Source organism: Mixophyes fleayi, chromosome 3 (assembly GCF_038048845.1).
Source record: "Mixophyes fleayi isolate aMixFle1 chromosome 3, aMixFle1.hap1, whole genome shotgun sequence".
In the NCBI taxonomy this organism is placed as follows: Eukaryota; Metazoa; Chordata; class Amphibia; order Anura; family Limnodynastidae; genus Mixophyes; species Mixophyes fleayi.
In genome coordinates this window covers 136,473,634-136,484,532 of record NC_134404.1, presented here as the reverse complement: position 1 = coordinate 136,484,532, position 10,899 = coordinate 136,473,634, and positions in this window count along the sequence as shown.

The window sequence follows — 10,899 nt, the reverse complement described above, 5'->3', positions numbered from 1 at the left end:
AATAGATCAGGGGATACAATGTGGTCGGTTGGATGAGAGCATTTGGCAATGTCTAAAATCAGAACATCCCTGGTATATAAATACACAAGACTTTACTTGTAGTACTAAGCACCAGCATTCCCAAACTGTTAATGGAAGTCTGGGCTTGCTGGGACCTGTAGGGCACCAAGGCAAAATGGTATTTTTATTGTAAAATAACTTTTAATTACCCCCACACCCACTGCCCCAGGGACGTGGGAAGAGCCCTAGTCATTTCAGCCGGCTGCCCCTAGGGGGTCAGGTCCACTTTTTTTTTTTTTTGGACCCAAGCCCAGTGTTGACCAGCCTGGGGCTAATTGTGATTATAGCAGTGGGACCCCACTCTCCAGGATCTCCTGCTATAGTGCCACCCCAGCCTCTGTTGGCAAAGTCTAGTGCTGGCTATTGTAGAATTGGGGGACCCCACATTTTTGGTCCCCCATTTTTGCTAGTACCAGCCTAGGCCGGCAGCACTAGGGTTAATCTGTTTAGGGAAAGGGAGAGCACAATGTTTTTTAAATTTATCTCTTTACTGTATTGTGCCGATGGGTCTTTCAGCTGTATTGTCCCGGTGAGTCCACAATTAAGGTTTGGGCTAAATGGCTGTGGTATTTTTGTTAATATTAACTATTTTGTGCTGGACCCACCAGCTGTATTGTCGGCAAGTTGGGCAGCTGTAATGCTGTCCGTTGTCCTTTGAATGTCAACAGGAATAGGTTCAACGGTATCAACAGTATAAGTATAGACATATTCACTGTTGCTAGAATGACTACATTTCATTCAAACACAGCACTTGATCGCATAACACTTGATTGGCATGCCCTACACAATTGACTTCTCAATAATAGACAGCACCCACCAAACATGCACACATAGGAAGTTTATTCTATCAAGTAAAGCAAACAAGTGATCAACCTTTCAGTCTTTATTGGTTCATTCCACTCTGGTATTTACTGTGTCAGAATAGTTAAAAACAAAAATAAGAAAATGTGACTTTGAGAGTTGAAATCAAAGCTGGGACCATGGAATGCGTATCATGTGCATGCATATCCGTAACGCACAAGCATTACTTATCCATTATAAAAATAAAAACAGATGCAGGAAACAAACACATCTTGTAGCATATTGAGAATATATTAACAAAGCTTAAAATTTACACTAATATAACCTGCAAAAGGAAACATGACATGTGCCGCAAGTGATTATATGAATATTGGCACCAGTATTGATTTATTTAAGAATATTGCAGTAATGCAGCTGTTTTTATTATTGATGGTCGGATGCATTTTACTGAGACTAAAGTCCATCTTTATACATTATAATCTTGTTCTCTATCTTTATGGATTCTGATTCTATATTAATAGTTTTTTAATATATTTTTCCCTTTCTCCCTCTATAGCAGCTGCCAAACTGAATCTTTTGGATTATTTTGAGGTCTTTTAGACTGAAGAAAAGAAGATTATTTTGGGGTTTTTTTGTGGTTTATTTTTTTTGGGCTACTCCAAGACCTGTCATGTGATTTATTTTTTTTGTACACCTACAGGACCTGTAGGGTATTATAGTTTTTTTATGGTTGGATTCAAGCATATTTAGATTAAAAGCTTACAAGAGTGGATTGTTTACAGAAGACATCAGATGGTAAGTATATGGGGATTTTATATTTTTAATAAATATATGTGGTTTGAAAGAGGTGTGTGGTTTATTTTAGGGGTTTTATTATTTTTATTAAAGTAATGTGGTTGTAACGAGGGTTGTGTGTTTTATTTAAATTTTACTTTATCAGACTACATGGCTGAGCGGGCCCTAGGTGTTAGGGCATGTTAGTACTTGTGGTTCTCCAAGTTCCAGCATGCCCTGGCTGCCATGGGTATGTTGGTGCTTGTAGTCCTACAAGCACCAGCTTGCCCAGACTGTTAATGGTAGCCTGATCTAGCTGGGACTTGTAGTTCCACAAAGTAAAATGGTGTTTTATACTTTTTATTTATTCTTTAACACCTATTATCCTACATCTCAGGGGTGTAGGAAGAGTGTTTTCAGTATGGGCTGTTTATTTATACAGGGGGAACCCACACAATATTATTTGCGGACCCCACTTCAAGGGGAATCCAACCCTGTACTAAACAGCCTGGTGTTGGTTTGTCATTATGACAGGGGGACCTTATGTTGCGTGTCCCTCTGCTATAGTGCCACCAACTCTGGCTTGTTTGTGTAAAATCAGGGGCACCCAATGCACCCCCACCCCATATTTTTTGGAAACCAGCTCTAGGCTGGCAGCACTAGGGTTAATAGCATTAGGAGGAGGGACCCCTCACATTTTATTTTTTTTTCTTTAAATCTATTTTATATACTGTATGGAGCCAGGGGTTCGGCTGGCTGACCACCAGCTCAACTTAGACTAGCCCCATAGCTGGAGCAAGAGATACTGCAGAAGTGGAAGGTTACTTCCACAGCCATCAGGGCCGGATTAACCCGAGGTCTAACTGGGCTATAGCCCAGGGGCCTCGGGCATCCAGGGGGCCCTTCAAACCCCTCAGCAGCATTATTGATCGGTCGGGGGCGGGGGCGCCCCCGGCCCGATCAATGCTGCTGAGTACTGCCAGTGCAGTCCTCCGTCCCGGCGCGCTGTAGTCTGCTTACTGAGGATATCTTCTCAGTAAGGAGCTTACAGCGTGCCGGGACGGAGGACTGCACTGACAGGTAAGTGCTTGGGGGGGTCCTCGCGGGGGGCGGGGGGGTGGCGGACGGCTCACAATGGGGGCCTCGTGGGGAATGGAGGGCCCCTTAGCCCAGGGGCCTCCATTCCCTTAATCCGGCCCTGACAGCTGTAGAGCTTTCTACGGCCATGGCTGTGTGTGTTTGAGTTTTACACGCCTGTACTGTACATTGACTAAGGGAGAATGCCCCTTTCCCACCCAGGATACCCCACTAAATCGTAGGCAGTAGTAGGTGCCATTTTTGTGTGTATGGAAAAGGTCTGATTTTTCAACCGTGTTTTCCAGTTCTGAGCATGCGCGAGTGATTTTGCGTTTGATACGCCTGATGCCTTGACGAATCAGGCCCGTTGTGTTTGGATGTATGTTTTGAATACAAATTATGAATTTTATGTTTTCCACAGAAAGTCTCAATTTATTGGAAAGCTATAAGTAAGTGTGTTCTCTGCACTGTTTGTCTCCTCAATTTATAAATATATATATATATATATATATATATATATATATATATATATCACACGAGTACAGATTGTGTTTGAATTATCTATAACAGTTCATTCTACTGTCTTGTACTGAACATATTACTTTTAGTTCCACAACTTAAAGATTTCAGTCCTGCCAGCTGAAATGTTATCAATTGACATTTAAGGAGTACTAAAAGGGGTCTCTTATACTTTTTTGTATGTGTGTTATCTGTTTGACTTTTCCTCTTGTTTGCTCATGAGGTCTTTTGCTGCAGAGAGAGTTGGAAGGTTTAACTGTTTTTCTTGTGTCAAACAAGTTATGACTAGACTCTTCATCTGACCATGGTTTATTAAAATAGTGTATTATATGGGAAGTGCAGGCCTGTAATGTTATCACTTATCTGACCCAGTAGCAAATGAGTAATGACTGGGGTGCTCATCCATGTAGGTTGAGGTGGCCCCTGTAGCATTGGCTATCAACTGTTTCACTGTGTTTTACTGAACAGGTTTTCACTCTTTTGTTTTCCATTCTCAACTGTCCTTTATTTTCTTACAATATACCCTGGTATATAAATTATATCCTTAGAATATATTGATATCCTCAATATAGGTATAATAAACATATATCTTTTTCAATATACAATAAATATATACTTCTGTATATTTTCTGCTATTTCTCAATAAATATATATATTTCACGATAAAGTATATAATCCTGTATATTATTAGATTTCTCAATAAATATAAATTCTTGTATACTATCATCATCATCATCATCATTTTTTTATATAGCGCCAACATATTCCGTAGCGCTTTACAATTGGGGACAAACATAGTAAACTAATAAACAAACTGGGTAAAACAGACAAAGAGGTGAGAAAATGTTTTATTTCTTTCAAATACACTAATTGGCCAAAGTATGTGGACATCCGAACACATCCATATGGGATATGTGATTGTTGAATATCTCATTCCAAAACCATGGACATTAATATGGAGTTTGTTACCCCTTTGATAGCATAACAGCCTCCACTCATCTGGGAAGACTTTCCACTAGATTTTGGAATGTGGCTACAGGGATTCTCATTCATTCAGCCACAAGAACATTGTGAGGTTGGACATTGATTTTGGGCGATATGTCCTGGCTCGCAGTTGACGTTTCAATTCATCCAAAAGGTATTTGATGGAGCTGAGGTCAGGGCTCTGCACAGGCCAGTCAAGTTCTTTCAGACCAACTCAGGAAACAATTTTTTGATGGACCACGCTTCGTGCAAGGGGACATTGTCATGCTGAAAGAGGAAAAGACCTTCCTCAAACTGTTGTCACAAAGCTGGAAATACACAATTGTCTACAACGTCACTGTATACTGTAGCCTTAAACTTTCCCTTCATTGGAACTAAGTGCCCCAGACCACTTTTCCTCCTCCACTAAACTTTACTACTGGCAGTAAGCATTAGGGTAGGGAGCATTCTACACCCAAATTGATACAGTGACAGATGGTGAAGCATGATTTGTCACTTCAGAGAAAGCATTTCCACTGCTCCAATAGTGGTGTGCTTTACTCTATAGAGTTGACTTTCAACATTATGCATGGTGATCTGAGCCTTGTGTGCGGCTGCTTGGCCATGGAAACTCAATCAATGAAGCTGCAGACAAACCGTTCTTGTGCTGATGTTGCTTTCAGACGCAGCTTCTGTGAGCTTATAAGGCCTACCATTTCACATGTGTTGTTGCTACTATTCAAAGAGAAAAGAGGAACTGCGCTCAACTCCAAAACGGCAAGAGCAGCAAAGAATCAGGAATCCCTTCATGTGTAACAATTAATGTATATGAAGTGTAATGCGCTCAATTGCCTAGAACACACCAACTATGTAGATGATTTCTACAGAATTGAATATGATAAATAACATAAATAGTGTAGACAATGTAGTAAAAACAGTTCATTTAATTGCCCAAAGATCAAACAAATTAATAAAATAAAAAAATGGTACAATAGCCAACAATGATTGAATAGTTAAATTTCAATAAAAGGGTACTCAGAGAATGTTGATAATTAACAATGGAGGCTATATGGAAAACCATTAACTGGGTGTCACGACTCCGAGTAGTTTTGTAGATCCCTTGCCTCTGTCTATATAGGACCTGCCCAGGAGTGCGGAGTCTAACGGATAGGAGGTATTCACCAGGGATCCCCACAAGGGGATATGGACTCCGCTGCTCCTATTCCGCAGGTCGCGGCCCCCCAGACAAGGACTGACAGAGGATAGTGGAGGCAACACACAATGACACGGTGGATGAGAAGACACAGAGTAAAGAGTTCAGGATTCACAGGCTTCAGCAATAGTAGTAATAAAACACTGGAGATGGTAGCTATGCTGTAAAGTAGTATATTGATTGATAGTACAATGGAACTGGAAGAATATATATATAACGGCAGATATTAAATACACGGCAATTAGGACACAAGCAGGATGCAGATCACGTTATGCCACTTCAGAATTGGTAACTCTTGACAACTGTATGGGATGAGTAAACAATAGTTCAAACATAGGATGACAAATGGAGAATGCGTGGATCCAATAATGTAACTCACGGCAGATTGATGTGAATCACTGGTCAACAACAGTTCCAAGAGAATGAGAATGTAGAACTGTTGATCCGTAGATAAAGATGATTCTACATAGCAGGTGGGTTACAGGTATCACGATAATTCTCAGAATAGAACAGCAATAATCGTTGAACTGATGTTCTACTAATAACAGTCGCAGAGATATAGTTGAACAGTAGAAACTTCAAACAGTTCATTACCTAGAAGTAGCAAGAACGAGGAGTATCCTAGCCGAGTATAGGACTGCAGATAACTGATGTCTTCCAATAAACATATGAATGAAGAAAACAGCACTGTAGATCAGCTGGGCAAAAGCAGGAAGTTGAACCATGCAACTAGCTGCAGGCCGTAGTAATTCAGCAGGTAGATTAATCACAAGGAAAGTCTCAATAGAACTCAGCATTGAAAATACAACTGCAGGTGTGCAGGCTTAACCACAGGTGCAGCAATCAACTCACAGTAAATGTTCAACATGAAGCTTGATAGCAACCGAGGAGTTCAGCAGACCGGCGTGGAACTACAGGTACCAGGCACGATGGCTGTAGATACAGAAGTCCAGCAAACAGGTAACTGCAGCGAGAGGTTCAGCAGACAGCGTGGAACTACAAGTACCAGGTACGATGGTGGTAGATGCAGAAGTCCAGCAAACAGGTAACAGCAACAAGAGGTTCAGCAGACAGCGTGGAACTACAAGTACCAGGTACAATGGTTGTAGATGCAGAAGTCCAGCAAACAAGTAACAGCAACGAGAGATTCAGCAGACAGTCAGGACCAAGGCAGACTGAGTAACACGAAGAACAGGCAATGAGCCAAGGACCATGGGTAGTTTAAGTAATACTCCAGAACCAATGAGAATCGAAGGGAGGTCCAAGCAAAGCAGTCAGGAACACCTGTGCAAAGGTAGTATCTTAGAAACAGCAATAGGTTCAATTGCAGTTCCCAGAGGCAAGTCAAATGCCGGCACCTAACTACGGGACCGGCGTGTGACAGTACCCCCCCTTTTAAAAGTGGCCACTGGACACTTAGCGACAATCTTCAGAGGAAATTTAATATGAAACTTTCACAAAAGTGCAGGAGCATTGATGTTAGAGGCATTTACCCAGGAACGCTCTTCAGGGCCAAAACCCTTCCAATCCACCAAGTATTTAATCGTTCCTCGAACCATCTTTGAATCCAGAATCTGAGTAATCTCAAAATCCTCTTGTTGAGAGAATACCGGTATTATTGAAGAAGTAGTAGAAGAAAAATGATTTATGATTAATGGTTTCAATAACGATATATGGAACGAGTTGGAAATATGAAGTGATGAAGGAAGCTTTAATTTGAAAGAAACTGGATTGATAACCTTCAAAATTCTATACGGACCGATGAATCTAGGAGCAAACTTCATCGAAGGGACTTAAAGACGAATGTTCCGGGTAGATAACCAAACTCTATCACCCACTTTGAGGGCAGGTACGGCATAATGAGTAAATTAGGCTCAGCAAACACTCCTCAAATAACGCTTTATTGGACAAACAATCAATTGACAATATATAAAGAAGTCCGTCAGGATACCAACGCATATCGCACATCCCCTGAAGAAATCTGCTCCTGCAGATGAAACGCGTTGGGACACGCCCACTTCCGTGACATCATCAGGATATCCGGTCCATGCGTTCCACTGTGGAACGCACGCCAGGCTTTCCATCTCCACACTACAGCACTGCTAGTAACGCAGTCTCCATCGCTTCCTGTGAGCTCCACCGCTAGCCATCGGCTGTCATCCCGTCTACAGCCGCGATTTCCCCCGGATGATCACATATTCACCAGGTATCTGGATTATATTCACATCCTCGCCTGGGACCACTGTCAGGTTTACTATATGCTTTATCTAGATTCATCTTTTACCAGGACTTTTATTACTGTGTACTTTCGGACTGATTCGTATGTCATCTTATGGTATCAATTACCCAGTTAATGGTTTTCCACATAGCCTCCATTGTTGAATATCAACATTCTCTGAGTATCCTTATATTGGAATTTTAATATTCAATCATCGTTGGCTATTGTACCATTTTTTTATTTTATTTTATTAATTTGTTTGATCTTTGGGCAATTAAATGAACTGTTTTTACTACATTATCTACACTATATGTTATTTATCATATTCAATTCTATAGAAATCATCTACATAGTTGGTGTGTTCTAGGCAATTGAGCGCATTATACTTGATATACGTTGTTGCTACTAGACATTTCCACATTACAATAACAGCACTTACAGTGGACCAAGGCTGCTCTCGCAGGACAGAAATTTGACTGACTTGTGGGAAAGGTGTCATCCTATGACTACCATCTTGAAAGTCACTGAGCCCTTCAGTACAACCCTTTCTACTGCCAATATTTGTCTATGGAGATTGCATTGCTGTATGCTTGATCTTACACACTTGTTAGCAATGGGTGTGGCAGAAATCAACAAGCACACCATTTAGAAGAGGTGTCCACATACTTTTGACCATGCAGTACATGTCCCTTTTATCAATTCGCTGTCGCTCTCTTTTGCCTGTTTCTTTCTCCTGCTCTGTGTTCTGTCTTCTGTGACAGATTTATCCCGTCAGTGTTAATTGTGTGTTATGTTTCTCTGACACCTGTCCCCTTTTTATTGTTCCTCTTCCTCTCTCTCTCTTTGACACATCTCTAATATATCCTGCTATCTGTTTTAATATCTACTGCTATTGCCTGCTCTCTGTCAGCTTGCACCTCTTACAGCATCACCACTGTTTATCTTTCTCTCAGTGTCTCAGTAACCGCCGCGACTCTCTGCCCCTGTGTGTCGGCGTCCCGGCCGTCTCTATGATGACCGGAACGTCACTTCCGCTTCCTGCTTCCCGGTTGCCTGGGCAACAATCGGGACGCATTACTCCCGCTGCCGCCACAGCCGGTTGCATGCACAGCATGTTTTGTAATCAGCCTCCTGGGCTGATTTAGTGCAAGTGGGAACCTGCATCCCCATTGAATAGTCTGAGTATTTAAGGCAGGGAGGGCTTAGCCTCCCTGCCGGTTGTAGCGCTCAGTTTCCCGTCTGCTTGCCTGCTCCAGTGCTGTTGCTGAACTTTGGATTTCCTCTGTGTTTTGACCCTCTGCCTGGAACCTGGACCTTGATTGATTGCTCATTACCCTGACCTTTGCTATGTGACCCAGACCTCCTTTGATCGCTGCCAGCTCTGACACCTTGCCTGTTTCTGACCACATTGCTTGCTTGGACCTACGACCTTGGCCTGTTTCCTGACTGCGCTTTATTCTACACCGCGCTACTCTGCGCTACGGTACGTTCATAAACCTGTACTACTTTGAGTATAAGTACTGGGGGCATCCGAGTACCTGTGAGCATAACAAGCTCTACGAGAAAGACAGCTGCTAAAGGTGAAGACCTCTCCATCTGGTTCTACAGGTTTATTTTAAGACCGTTAGCCGTAACAATCAGACCTGCTTTCTCTTTTCTTTCCATGTTGCTTCTCGCCTTTCATCAAGTTAACATTTTATATTTCACCATTTTATATTTAATTTATCCTATTCATCAACTATGGTTTCTGTCAAGGTTTAAAGATATATTTCCTTTTTTGTAGGGTTCTACACATACCTTAATGACTCAGGTTGGGTACACATTTCTGTGTTTTCCGCCGATTATCGAGCCAATCAGACGATAAATGATTGGCCTGATATCACATTAGTGTGTACCCTGAAATGATGAGCGATTATTGTTCCAAAGCACATGAAATCGTTATTGAGATTTTCAAACTGAACTGAAAATCTCAATCAACGATGGAGCAATGTTGTTCCAATTCTGCAGTGTGTATGCACTCTGCAAAATTGGAACGACCGATGAGGGGGGTGGACTGGCACACATACTTTGGAATGCAGGCTGAGAGCATGGGGTGGATCCCTGATGAGCGTCAACCAATCGAATATATGGGCCTCCTGCTAATTTCGGCAACCCGTCCAATCCTGTGTTTGCAATGCAAGACTGCCATAGTCCAAATAACCTGATGTAGGGAACGAAGGAGCAAGGACTTCTCTCCATTATGGGGCTATGCCATGTTGCTGTACGTGCTGCTACCTGCCATGCAGCACCTGTACACACACTCACACCCTGCAGCCATCTATAGAGACCATAAAATAAAAACCTTTCATCCGTTCTTTCCCATATCTGTTGGGAACATGTACAATGATGAGACTAGGGAGGAAAATATGGAAATGCACTGTTAAAGGTTATTAACCTGTCCTATAGCTGTTGTGCTCTATACAGCAGTGATGAGAGGATTTTACAATATATAACATACACACATGCTACTCTGGATACAGTACTGCTGGGATGACATGGCAGAGATTTGATTGGCACCAGTGAGACGAGACACCACATAACCTGCTTTCCATCCTGAATCCTCAACCAATGGTTATGACAGATGAAGAGCACAGATCTAAAAGTAATCAGGTATAGTGTGTACACATGAATTGGCAGACTGATCGGAACTTCAGCCATTCGTAAAATCATTAGAGATAACTAATTGTTCAAAAGCTTTTGTAGTGTATACCTAGTCTCAGTGGACAGGTTCAAAAAAATATAGAACCCTGTGCATGCATTATGTGGCTCACTTGAGATATAAGCAAAATAAATCAGCAATCTACAAGTGCTAGTAAGGATCCAAAAAATGCACACGTTCAATCCTGTCCCACTTTACTGATTAATCACAACAGTTGGGGCTGGTGCTAACCCTATAAAAAAGCAGAAGTATGTTTCCAAAGAAAGGGAGGTTGGAAACACAGCTTCTTAATCATTTCCATTTGACAGTGTCAAGATTCACATATAATCATACTAATAAAACATGTAGCGTTTTATCATGTTTTATTAAAATAGTTGTTTCTGTGTATTACAAATTGATCCAGACCCTCAGTTTCTTTTAAGTTTATTCATTCATTGTGCTGGCACCTAATATACTTCCAGTGCTGTGAGTTTAGTTATATTTTATACATTTTCCATTATAACTCACATGGAGTAGACAGTTGTCCCATAGTAGGTTCTCTACAAATGCAGAAACTAGTAAGTTGTCAAATATCAT